This window comes from Pinus tabuliformis, chromosome 7 (genome assembly GCF_031772625.1).
Source record: "Pinus tabuliformis cultivar Carrire ecotype Pingquan chromosome 7, CPIR1, whole genome shotgun sequence".
Lineage (NCBI taxonomy): Eukaryota > Viridiplantae > Streptophyta > Pinopsida > Pinales > Pinaceae > Pinus > Pinus tabuliformis.
In genome coordinates this window covers 1,485,003,523-1,485,014,197 of record NC_142293.1, presented here as the reverse complement: position 1 = coordinate 1,485,014,197, position 10,675 = coordinate 1,485,003,523, and positions in this window count along the sequence as shown.

Here is a 10,675-nt window from a genome sequence, read left to right as displayed (position 1 = left end):
TACAACCACCCTCCAAAATTTTTCCTTAGCTTCATTTTGGAGCCTCCCTTCCAACCTTCACAACAGCTTGTCTTTCTTCATTAGGTTCAAAAGCTTTAGTGTTTTTCTTGCACAAAGGTAGCTTTTCAATCACATCTTGATGGATTCCCCTCACAGGCTGTTCACCCAAACTTGGTCCAGTTGAAGGTTGAGCAAATTCCCCGAGAAAATTGCACATTTCTGAAGGGAAACCAACCTTCCCTCCAGAAATTGTGCAATCCTATCTAGCAACTTGCTGGGCTCCAAGATTGCGCAATTCTGCCAGTCAACGCTCCCAGCAGGAATCATGCAATTTTCTCCAACAAGGTTACTCAGTCCATAATTTCTGTAAATCTGGGAAGTAGTCAGTTTCTCTACCCAGAAATTGCACAAATCTCCAGGGAAGCCAGCCCAGCTCCTAGCCAGAAATGTGCATTTTTTTCCCAGCAGTTGAGCAATCTCTTGCATGTGCATCTGATTTGGCTGGTTTCCTCTAGGACCGAGAAAAATTGACTTACATGCATGGGTTGCTTCTCCCAAGGCAGCATGCAAAGGCATCCCTTGTTTCAGGGATCTTTTTCGAGTAGTTGGAGGTTACATGCAAGGATCATTTTAGAAAACTCCCACCAATTGTCACTTTCCATAGATTTGTGGCATGCGTGTCATAACCTCGATGTTATCAAAACTCATCAACCAGATGTTGCAGAGCTCATTACTCACATCAACCTTGCAACTCTGACATCCCACATCACATCTAGGAGTTGTTGTCACATTCAGCTCAGTTGTTTTGGGGTAAGCTCGCTTCCCATGCCTTGGGTGGCATTTCTATCGCTTTTTGTGTTTTCTCTTGTGTGAGTATTTCTTGCTTGATTTTAGTGAGTGCTTGTTGTCATTTACATGTATATTAGCTTGTCCTAGCATTGTTTCAGTTTTGTTGCTATCTCACTGTTGTCGCATGCATGAAACTGTTTTTCACGAACGGTCGTTGATTCAGCGACTCGCCTCACCCACATGCATGTTGTTCCGTTTTCTGAATTTGTCATTCATTGTTTACATGCATCATCATTCACTTATGCTTACACTCAGTATCAACATGCATTCACACTCACATTCACTTTCAATTGCCCGTCGGCAAGTATAGGCAGCCTTGGCCCGGACTCTGCCTCACTAAGAGCCTCACCGAGACAACATTGTGCAATCCTGAGAGGGAAGGCTCTGCCTTTCTTTGCAGAAATGCACATTTTTTCCCAGCAGTTGTTCCTCGGGCTTTCTTTGTGCAATCTTGAGGGACAGTGACTGCTGGCCAAGAAAACTGTGCAATGCAGTCACTGAGGCTGCAGCCATTGCCAGCTGAGATTGTGCATTGCGCAATCCCAACAGTCAGCAGCCAGACTGGATTGTGCATTGCACAGTTCTAGTAGTCAGTCAGTCTCCCAACAGCCTAGACTATGCCTTGGGCAGTCTTGGAAGTCGGTCTCCTGACCTCCCAGCCGAAATTGCGCAACCTTCATGATCAGTCACATAGGTATGTTGCAAGTCAGATCTCAAGTTCATTTTGGTTTTCAACTAATAGATTTCTTTCCATGAGTGTTGCCATGTCTCCAGGTATTTCATATGTTCATCTATCTCTTAGTAGTACAGATACAATGGTTTCCAAGAGAGCAGAGTCGAAGACACCATCCAAATCACACCTGGAGATGCAATCGATCAAATTTCAATGAGCTTGCCTTCTCACGAAGATATCTAGTTGTTCGTCGACAAGGACATCAAGATATGACAGTAGTAGCATCACAACAAGCAACATCACGAACATCAGTTTAAGGCAGCATATTGAATGCAACGAACACAGTGAATGTAGCGAACACCGTGAATGCAACAAACACAGCGAATGCAACAGATGCAATGAATGCAAGAGGAAGGTTTTTGACAACACAGAGGTGGAAAAAAGTTACAAGATCAAGCAGATCCACTGATGATGAAAGCAACTTTGGAGACTCATGCTATGAGGTGACGACACGACATGAAGATCGCACAAAGATAGGGAATGGATTAGAGAAGGAGTTGCATGTGCTGAAGTAGCAACTCAAGGAAGAACATGAAGCTACACAAATAGACAAATGAGTTGCAGCAAGAACAGGAACGACAGTGGGCACAACATGCACTCACGGATGAAACTGCGCTTATACAGGTTAAAGATCCATCCCAACAACTGACACAGAGCATACATGGTGAGAAGTGTTGTTGATCACATGCAAGGGATTTAGTAGCATGCATGTAATTGTGCACACGCATGCAATCCAACCCATTCAACACACTCACCAAGGTGAAGACAAGAAGCAAGTCCAACTGGAGCTGAACATGTACTTCGGCAAGTTGATGCGCATGACCACCAACAAACACATTAAAATCAGCATGGACACTACGCATCAGTGTGTTTCCAGTTCAACTGCACCCAAGAATACCATGCACATGTTAGTAGATGAGTTGGATGAAGGGGCCGAACCAATGCACCAATTGAAACGGAGGCAAGAGTTTGTTTCAGCAAGATGTCACCATGAGGTGCATGCACACCATCACGGACAACCAAGCTTGGCATTAGCTCACCACCATCTCCATCACAAGCATGCCAAAGAGTTGATCTCATCACAGTGGACCGAGTGTCAGTGATGTCTTGCATGGCTTTCTCAAGCCATGTTGTCTCACATGAGTACATGTGCATTGTAATGTTGAGTCATGTCAAGTGTAAGTCAAGTGTCAATAGTTGGATGTAACAGTCATAGATTAGATGAAGAGTCATGAGGGTAGTTGAACTGTCACAAAGGGGAATGTGAAGGGTCACCCCACCCTTTGCTATAAATAGTCCCTCATAACTCATTGTAAGGGTTTTTTGTCAGCCAAGCTTCTAATAAGACTATCTTGGAAAGAGCTTGGACAGTATTGTAATGCGCCTTGGCTTCTCCACTGCAAGAAGATAGTTCATCTCTTTGGAGGAGTAGGTGGATGTGGTTGTAACGTTCCACTGTTGGGGCTAGTGGGTTTACATGGATGTATTGTATGATTGGAACTTACACTTCTTTATATAATAAGAGCCAACACCTTTTCACACATGTATTGTATATATTGTAAAACTGATCTTAAACACTTGTAATGCATGTTTCTTTAACCTGTGTTCTACATCTAAATTGTTTCATTTGTTGTAATGCATAATCTATTAATGGAAATATGTTGTAAATTTTGTTAATGTTGTCCCATCCATGTCAACTGCTTTGCCGAACATCAGACAGGGCCTTCATATGAAGCTCATTGTAAAAATTGTTGCACTTGTTCAGACTAATCTATGAGTGTTGTACATGTTATCTTACATAGTATGTTGTGACTGTTGCATCCGTGTGGACTGCTCCACCGGAAGCTGTGTATGTCTTGTGTGTTGTGTGTTCCTAGCCAAGTTGGGACTAATCCCTTTCAACCTGGAACTCACCTTCACCCTCATCTCAACCCACCTGTGTTAGAACCTCTCATACACCTTCCTTGACTCACTGCAACGGTCACACTCTTTCTACTGACAGAGTTATCTTACTTGCCTATGTGCGACATCGCGGTCAAGGCATTACCATACGACCCACTACTGGGACTCCTACACCAAACAGTCTGAGGTCTGATTGGGAATTCTTACCGAGGAGATCCCCTTACATGTTGCTGGGTCCAGCACCATCAACAAACATTCAAATGAAAGACCCATTAGGTCCCCCCTCTTCCTTGGAAGCTTCCTTGTCCTCATCAGAAATTCTGCTTCCACCACCTATAACTCCATCCTCCTTTATCCCACCTCCCCCTAAATCCTTAAGTCAGTCATCGTTTCCCCCCATATTTCTTCATGTTGTGCCTAAGGGGGGGGGAATATCTCCCTGATCAAGCAAAGGGCATGGATTTGTACACACTTAACCTTCTTAAAATAGCGAAGGCATGGAAAGGAAAAAATCCTTGCACCCTCCTAGAGCACCAATTTTTCCTGTTCAATCGAGCTTATTTAAGTACAAACATGTAGCACCCAAATCAAACTCAAAGGAAATAAGTAATGAACCATTTGGGGTCCAAATACATTCATTAAAGGATACAATAAAGCCACACAGAGGAAAAGAGACAAGGCCGAAAGAGTAATTTACAATTGTTGGATGAATTGAAAGGCATATAGGTTAATTCAAGATAAGTCAGGGTTATCACAGAAGCATTCCATGGATATATAAAGTCTCAACTATGAAAATGGTCTCATGGAATATGAGGGGTCTTAGCAGTAAGGAAAATAAAGGCTCCTTAGAGACAAATGGTTTGCGGAGAAACTCTCAATAATGATTATATAGGAAACAAAAATAATAAGTGAGGTTTTGACTGGTGTAACTAGTAATTGGAGGAGGAAATTTCAATTAGTGGTAATATATTCCCAAGGGAACTCTAGAGGTATGGCAATTATTTGAGATCATCAAGAAATACAAGTCACCAAATTTTTTTACATATTCCACATTCTCACCATACAGTTCCAGAATATTGACTCTAGGGAATATCGTCATCTTTACAATGTATACAGTCCTAATATCCCAAATGATAAACCATTGTTCCTTAAATATATAGCCTAGACCGACAAATTAATCTCTCCCTCTCCATGAATTATTGGGGAATATTTCAATATTATCAAGTTAGTTGCTAAGAAGAAGGGTAGAATATGGAGGTTATTCACAGACACGGTGTTTTTTAGGAATAAATTGAATCATATTGCATCATTAAGGTTGATACAAATAATGGAATTTATACCTAAAAAAATCGGCATGGAAGCCAATAGAAAGTTTCATTAAAGTTGGATTGATTCCTAATTTACATGAATATCATGGGTTGTGATTTATTCATTTAGACCTTTATCCTACATATCCATGGGTCAGATCACTAGGCCATATGCCTCAAGATTTATCTAAAATATTTCCCTCGAAGCCATCCATCTAAATTTGAGAAATGTCGGCTTTTGTCACCCATATTTCCAATCAAATATCCAATAGTGGTGGGAGGATCTAGGGAATATAGATGGATTGGATATTTTCTCCCTGTATAAAAACCCTAAATACATCAAGTGGCAACTAAAAGGTTGGAACACGGGGAATTTTGGAAAGATCTTGGAAGAAAAAAGTAAACTAGAACAAAAAATGGCGAAGATCCAATAAGAAGCTAACTTATATGGAAAATATGAAAACTTGTTCAAGGAAAAGGCAACAACATTGTAGGAATTGGTGGAATGAAGAAAGCGAGAAGAAATATTGTGGAAACAAAAACCTCTCATCCATTGGCTAAATAAAGGGGAAAAAACATAGTTTTCTTCCATAATTCAATACTATAACATAGACACAATAATAGGATCTCTTCATTGAAAGATTACTGAGGTAGAAAATTAGAATACCATCAAAATATTACATGGGAAATGGTGCATTTTTTTCCAAAATATTCTTTTTGAACCTACAATCAATAGAATGGGGGAAATATAACAAATAAATCGATATATTCCGTAGTTGATCACAACTAAATAGAATGAGGCACTACTCAGAGATATATCCTATGAGTAAATTGAAACTACAATCAAAATTATGCCCCATAATAAAGCTCCAGGTCTAGATGGTTTCACTATTATTTTTTTCATTCTTGTTAGCCAATTACAGGAGATGAAGTTTGGAAAGAAGATGAATCTAAACAATATAGATCTATTCTTAGAGCTTTGGATGCCACTTTCATAACTTAATTCCCAAGAAAGAAAAGGTGGAGGACCCCAACTGCTACAGGCCCATTGCACTCTATAACTTAATATACAAAGTTATCACCAAGATAATAGTGAATAGAATCAAGCCACTCCTCACCAAGATCATCTCTCCAAAATAGATGGGTTTTGTAGAAGGAAGAAAAATCTTGGATGGTATCATGGTCACACACGAAGCTATCCATTCGTTGAAAATCACAAACAAACCCAAAGTGATCGTCAAACTAGACCTATCCAAATCCTATGATAAACTAAACTAGTGATTTTTATGTAGCATCTCTAGGTCCTTCAGTTTTGCAGGTGAATGGATCAAATGGATTTACAATCTTATTTCTTCTGCCTCCTTCTCAATCTTCGTTAATGACTCTCCATTCCCCCATTTCTCTTCCTCTTGAGGGATTAGGAAAGGAGATTTATTATCTCCATTCCTCTTTACTTTAGTTGATTCTTTAAGGTAGCAGTAGTTGAGCGAAGGATGAAACATATTTGGTTATATAGGGAGGATTTACCTCTCATCCTCTAGTAGTTTTTTGATTATACCATGGGACTTGTTACCTAACGATGTAGGGAGCGCATTCTTTCAACATTATATTGGATTAATTCTCTGTGACTAGGTATGGATACTAATAAAACCAAATCTTAGGTTTTTTTCCTTTAGTACCCCTATGACTATTTAGAGACATGTAGCTCAAATCTTGGGGATCCAAATCAACAAGAACCTATCAAAGTACCATGGTGCTCCTCTCATGGAAATCTCGCTCAAATGGAGTCTATGGAAGGAACTTCTCACTAAATTTCATAATAATCTATGAGCTAGACATTTAGATCTTTCAATATCGCGGGTTGATTAGTACTCCTTAAGGTTATACTTCAAGCCCTTCCTATATATCTATGCCCAACATTGATGGCACTATCATCCATTATGTAAAAATATATATTTCCTTTGGGGAGGCCTATAGTTATAAAATAAATGGCCTTTAGTGGCATCAGACAAGATTACGTTATCCATATGATAATGGTATTGGGCGCAAAGATCTGGTGGAGGTGGCTCCAATGCAGATGGGAGCTCTAGAAAAGAATCTAGAAATGTAAGTATGCACCTCAGACTCCTCAGCACAAAATGATCAAACTGAACACATTGGTCCTTAGATCCTCGATTTGAACTATGGAAAAGAAAGGTTTACTACAAAACCTTCATATGTTGGGCTTAAGGCACCTAACTTACACTTCAACTACCAAAAGTCCAAATATAGAGTCAAATAAACATATAAACTAGACTAGAATCTCAATTCCTATATTGTTAGCCATCCTTATTTAAATGAAGTTTTGTCTCAAGACTCCTATTGGAATAGGATTATCTTAGATCTAAATAATAATGATGTTATTGAATAGTTACATGTTCAAGATCATAAATATTTGATAGTATAGGCTTCCATCTACAACCAAAATGAGCTATGATACTAGATGTTGGGTTTAAGGCACCTAATTTACACTTCAGATACCAAAAATCCAAATATATAGTTGACTAGACATATAAATAGGACTAGAAGCTCAATGAACATAAACCTTTAAGTGCATATGATAAAACTAAAAGAATATAAAATAAGCAATGGCACACCATAAAGATTCACAGAACACACAAATATTTTACCATGGAAACCCTTAATTTGGAAACCAACCATTCTTTGAGATTCACCACTCTCATACTCTCAATTGAATATTACATCCAAATTACAATGAATTTTTACCTTGATCTACACTGAAGACTAATGTGCTCATATGTCACCCAATCCCCATTGATCGTGAAAATTATTCCCATCTTCTCTCATTGGCCTTACATTATGTTATTTTATAGGCATCGAAAATCCCAACTCAAAACTTCTCAATTAGCACTAGAGGGAAAATATCATTGGCCAAGATCCCAAGAATCTTAGGATTCCTAACCATATTTTAACCAGTTCTAATTGTAGTCTATTTCCCTATGACCACTAGTGTCGGTTGACTATGTGTGTATGCTCAACTACAACCCCTTTAACTACTCCAGTTGATTATAATCTTGTGTTGGATTCTCAACTACCCATTAACCTTGAATAAGGTAACTACTCTCAACTTGAGCAACATCCTATTGACTCAACCATTGACTTGTCCTCTCATCAACTTGACTTTGATCATCATATCAACTTGTTATTCCTAGTTGATTATCCTCGACTAGACTTGTTGAAATTAATTCCTAGTCATCTTTCCCACCCTGTCAGTCAAATGAGATTATATATGATGAATACAAAACCTCAACAAAGAAAAATTTCCAAACCCAATTCCAAGGTGTAAAACATGTTTTATAAGGCTCTATGTAAAATTTAGCTTCAAAATTAGTTTCAAAATTTTTTTTTAGATGATAAAAAAAAAACCTAAGTAACATCCTCATTCATGATCTTTGTTTATACATTCTAAACAAAAATTCTTCCCTTCACCTCCCCCTTCACCTTAGAATACTTCCCACTCATTATCCATTTTTCCTCTTCCCTTTCCCTCCAATAACACTCCCCTTGTGATCATGTAATCCTCCTTACATGATACTCTCTCTTATGCTTTTTGTAGCACTTGGTATTGATCCCCTGAAATATATTCTTTCTCCTTTATAATCCATCATTAGGAAAATAAAAACCTTGATCCTCCTAATCCTATTATCACAAGTTCCAAATTAGAAAAATATGATGTAGGGAAACCCAAAGCTCATGGCTAAAAATTTGGTGCAAAAACTCTTATTAAAGAAACTCAAGCCAACCGTTGCAACAAATCTCAAAAGTGTCTAGAAGAATTTTATAAAATATTGAAAATACCCTTAGTTTGATCAAAACTTGATTTGTGGAGATGGGAACTTAAAGTATATTTGTGATCCCATATTATCGCTCCTATCAAGTGAAGTTTTAGTCGCATAATGTTACAGGGAAAAGTGTCTACACAGAACTACTTATCCCACTAAGGTGTGGTAGCTACCTTAGAAACAAACAAAGTAAAGCTACTTTCATTTTTCCTTTATGAAATATAGATGAGAGAAGAACATAGAAGACCAACCTTTGTCTTGCGCTTATCTCCTAGTTCGATTCCTCTCTCTCTTGATAGTCTTTCTCTACTTGCTCCCTTGTACACCCAGCTTCACCGAGTACCTGTAGGATCACAGTAGCATAACATTGTACAAGAACATGGATCTATAATCATAAACAATCTAGGATCATATGTAAATTGACCATACAAATGCATAAAACATAAATGACACAAGAGTATGGAGGAAAACTTGAATAGCTTTTATTGATAATCAAGAAAGAGCCAAGGGAGTTACAACCAGTTGTTCTGACCCAGCATCATCCTCTCAGCAAGTGAGCCCTTCTTCACCTCATACAAAGCTTAGATCACCCAAAACTATGATGTTGTCTCAAGAAACCAACAACAATTCCTTACAAGATGCAAAATTCCAACCTCTGGATCTCTGGGATGAGGGATCCATATATAGATATCTGTAAGGGAGACGAGTCAGCTTGTGATTTGATTAGTGTCTTCCATCTGATAGTTCTTGCTTCCACTTGGAGATTGATGATCTCTTACTCATCCTTGGTCGAATTCAGAGAGGCAAGTGTCACAGGAGAAGTTTCTGGAAGATTCCATGCCTCTCCACCTCGCGGATTGACACTACAATTTGTCACTTCTCGCACATCGCACCCCATAGAAGGGCTTTTTGAAATGCAACGCACCCACAGGGTGTACTTAGGTGAGATGCAACGCACTTTGCCTATGGAGCAGCTGAAATGATCCTGTTTTGAGCAGTTTTTCATGGAGAACTTCTAGGAGAAGCTGTAATCAGTTGACCTTGTTCCTTTAGGGGTTAGAACAACACTTTTAGGGACTTAGGAGCCCTTGGTTTATGGACATTTCATGCTTGGGGTTGCAGTGCCCAAAAATGTCTATAACAGTTGCCCCCTAAAGCATGAGGTTGTTAATCTTTTGATGTTGGGTGAAATGCTTTATTATGAGGATTCGAAGTTCTTTCAAGCTAGGAGGAGACCTGTAATAAGATACAATACAATACATTATCTTCATAATATTTTCATGATCTAGCTGAGGCGGGCATTCCCATGCTCAGCTTTATAAATTCATTTTCATGTACATAGGATAGACAATCGTCTGAGTGTAGACTGATGATTCTGGTAGAGCCATCATCCCTTTGATTGGATGATTATCTGTGCAGCAATGATGTACATTTGATGTCTTTATTTCCCTGAATATATATTGCAGCCCGGATGGATGAAACTAGATCCGAGGTCTTCAATATCGTTCAATCTTCACTCGAAGTACAAGTCTATCCATGTGAGAGATGTTCTGGAGTCGAACATGGAAAGACATCGCCTGATTACCAGCCAATGATGTAAGTTGTTAACAAGCGCGAGAGGAATCACTGATAATGATAATGACCCTCAAGGTATTGCAGTACAATTCACGTGGTGTGAATAAAGGACTTGGCGTCGAACACCACACAAAATCTTTCGGTCGAAGTCCATTGATGTAAACCTGTCGCCGGAAGTGAGAAACTTGCCATTGAGGCATGCAAGCTTCAAAGTACTGAACGGGGTGTTCCTAGATCGACTTCTTGGATAATGAGCTGATGTCGAAAAGAAGCGATCCGTCACAAGAGGGCCTTAATGAATCCCACATCAATGACATGGAACGGAGCAAATGATTTTAATGGAGGTGAAAACGATCTGATGACATAAGGTTCAAGGTGGCTGTCATGAAAGAATAGAGTGTAAATGTATTGTAGCGGGTGAGACATAGGTGAATTCTCTGAATGACTTCTCTTGAACATATCGGCGA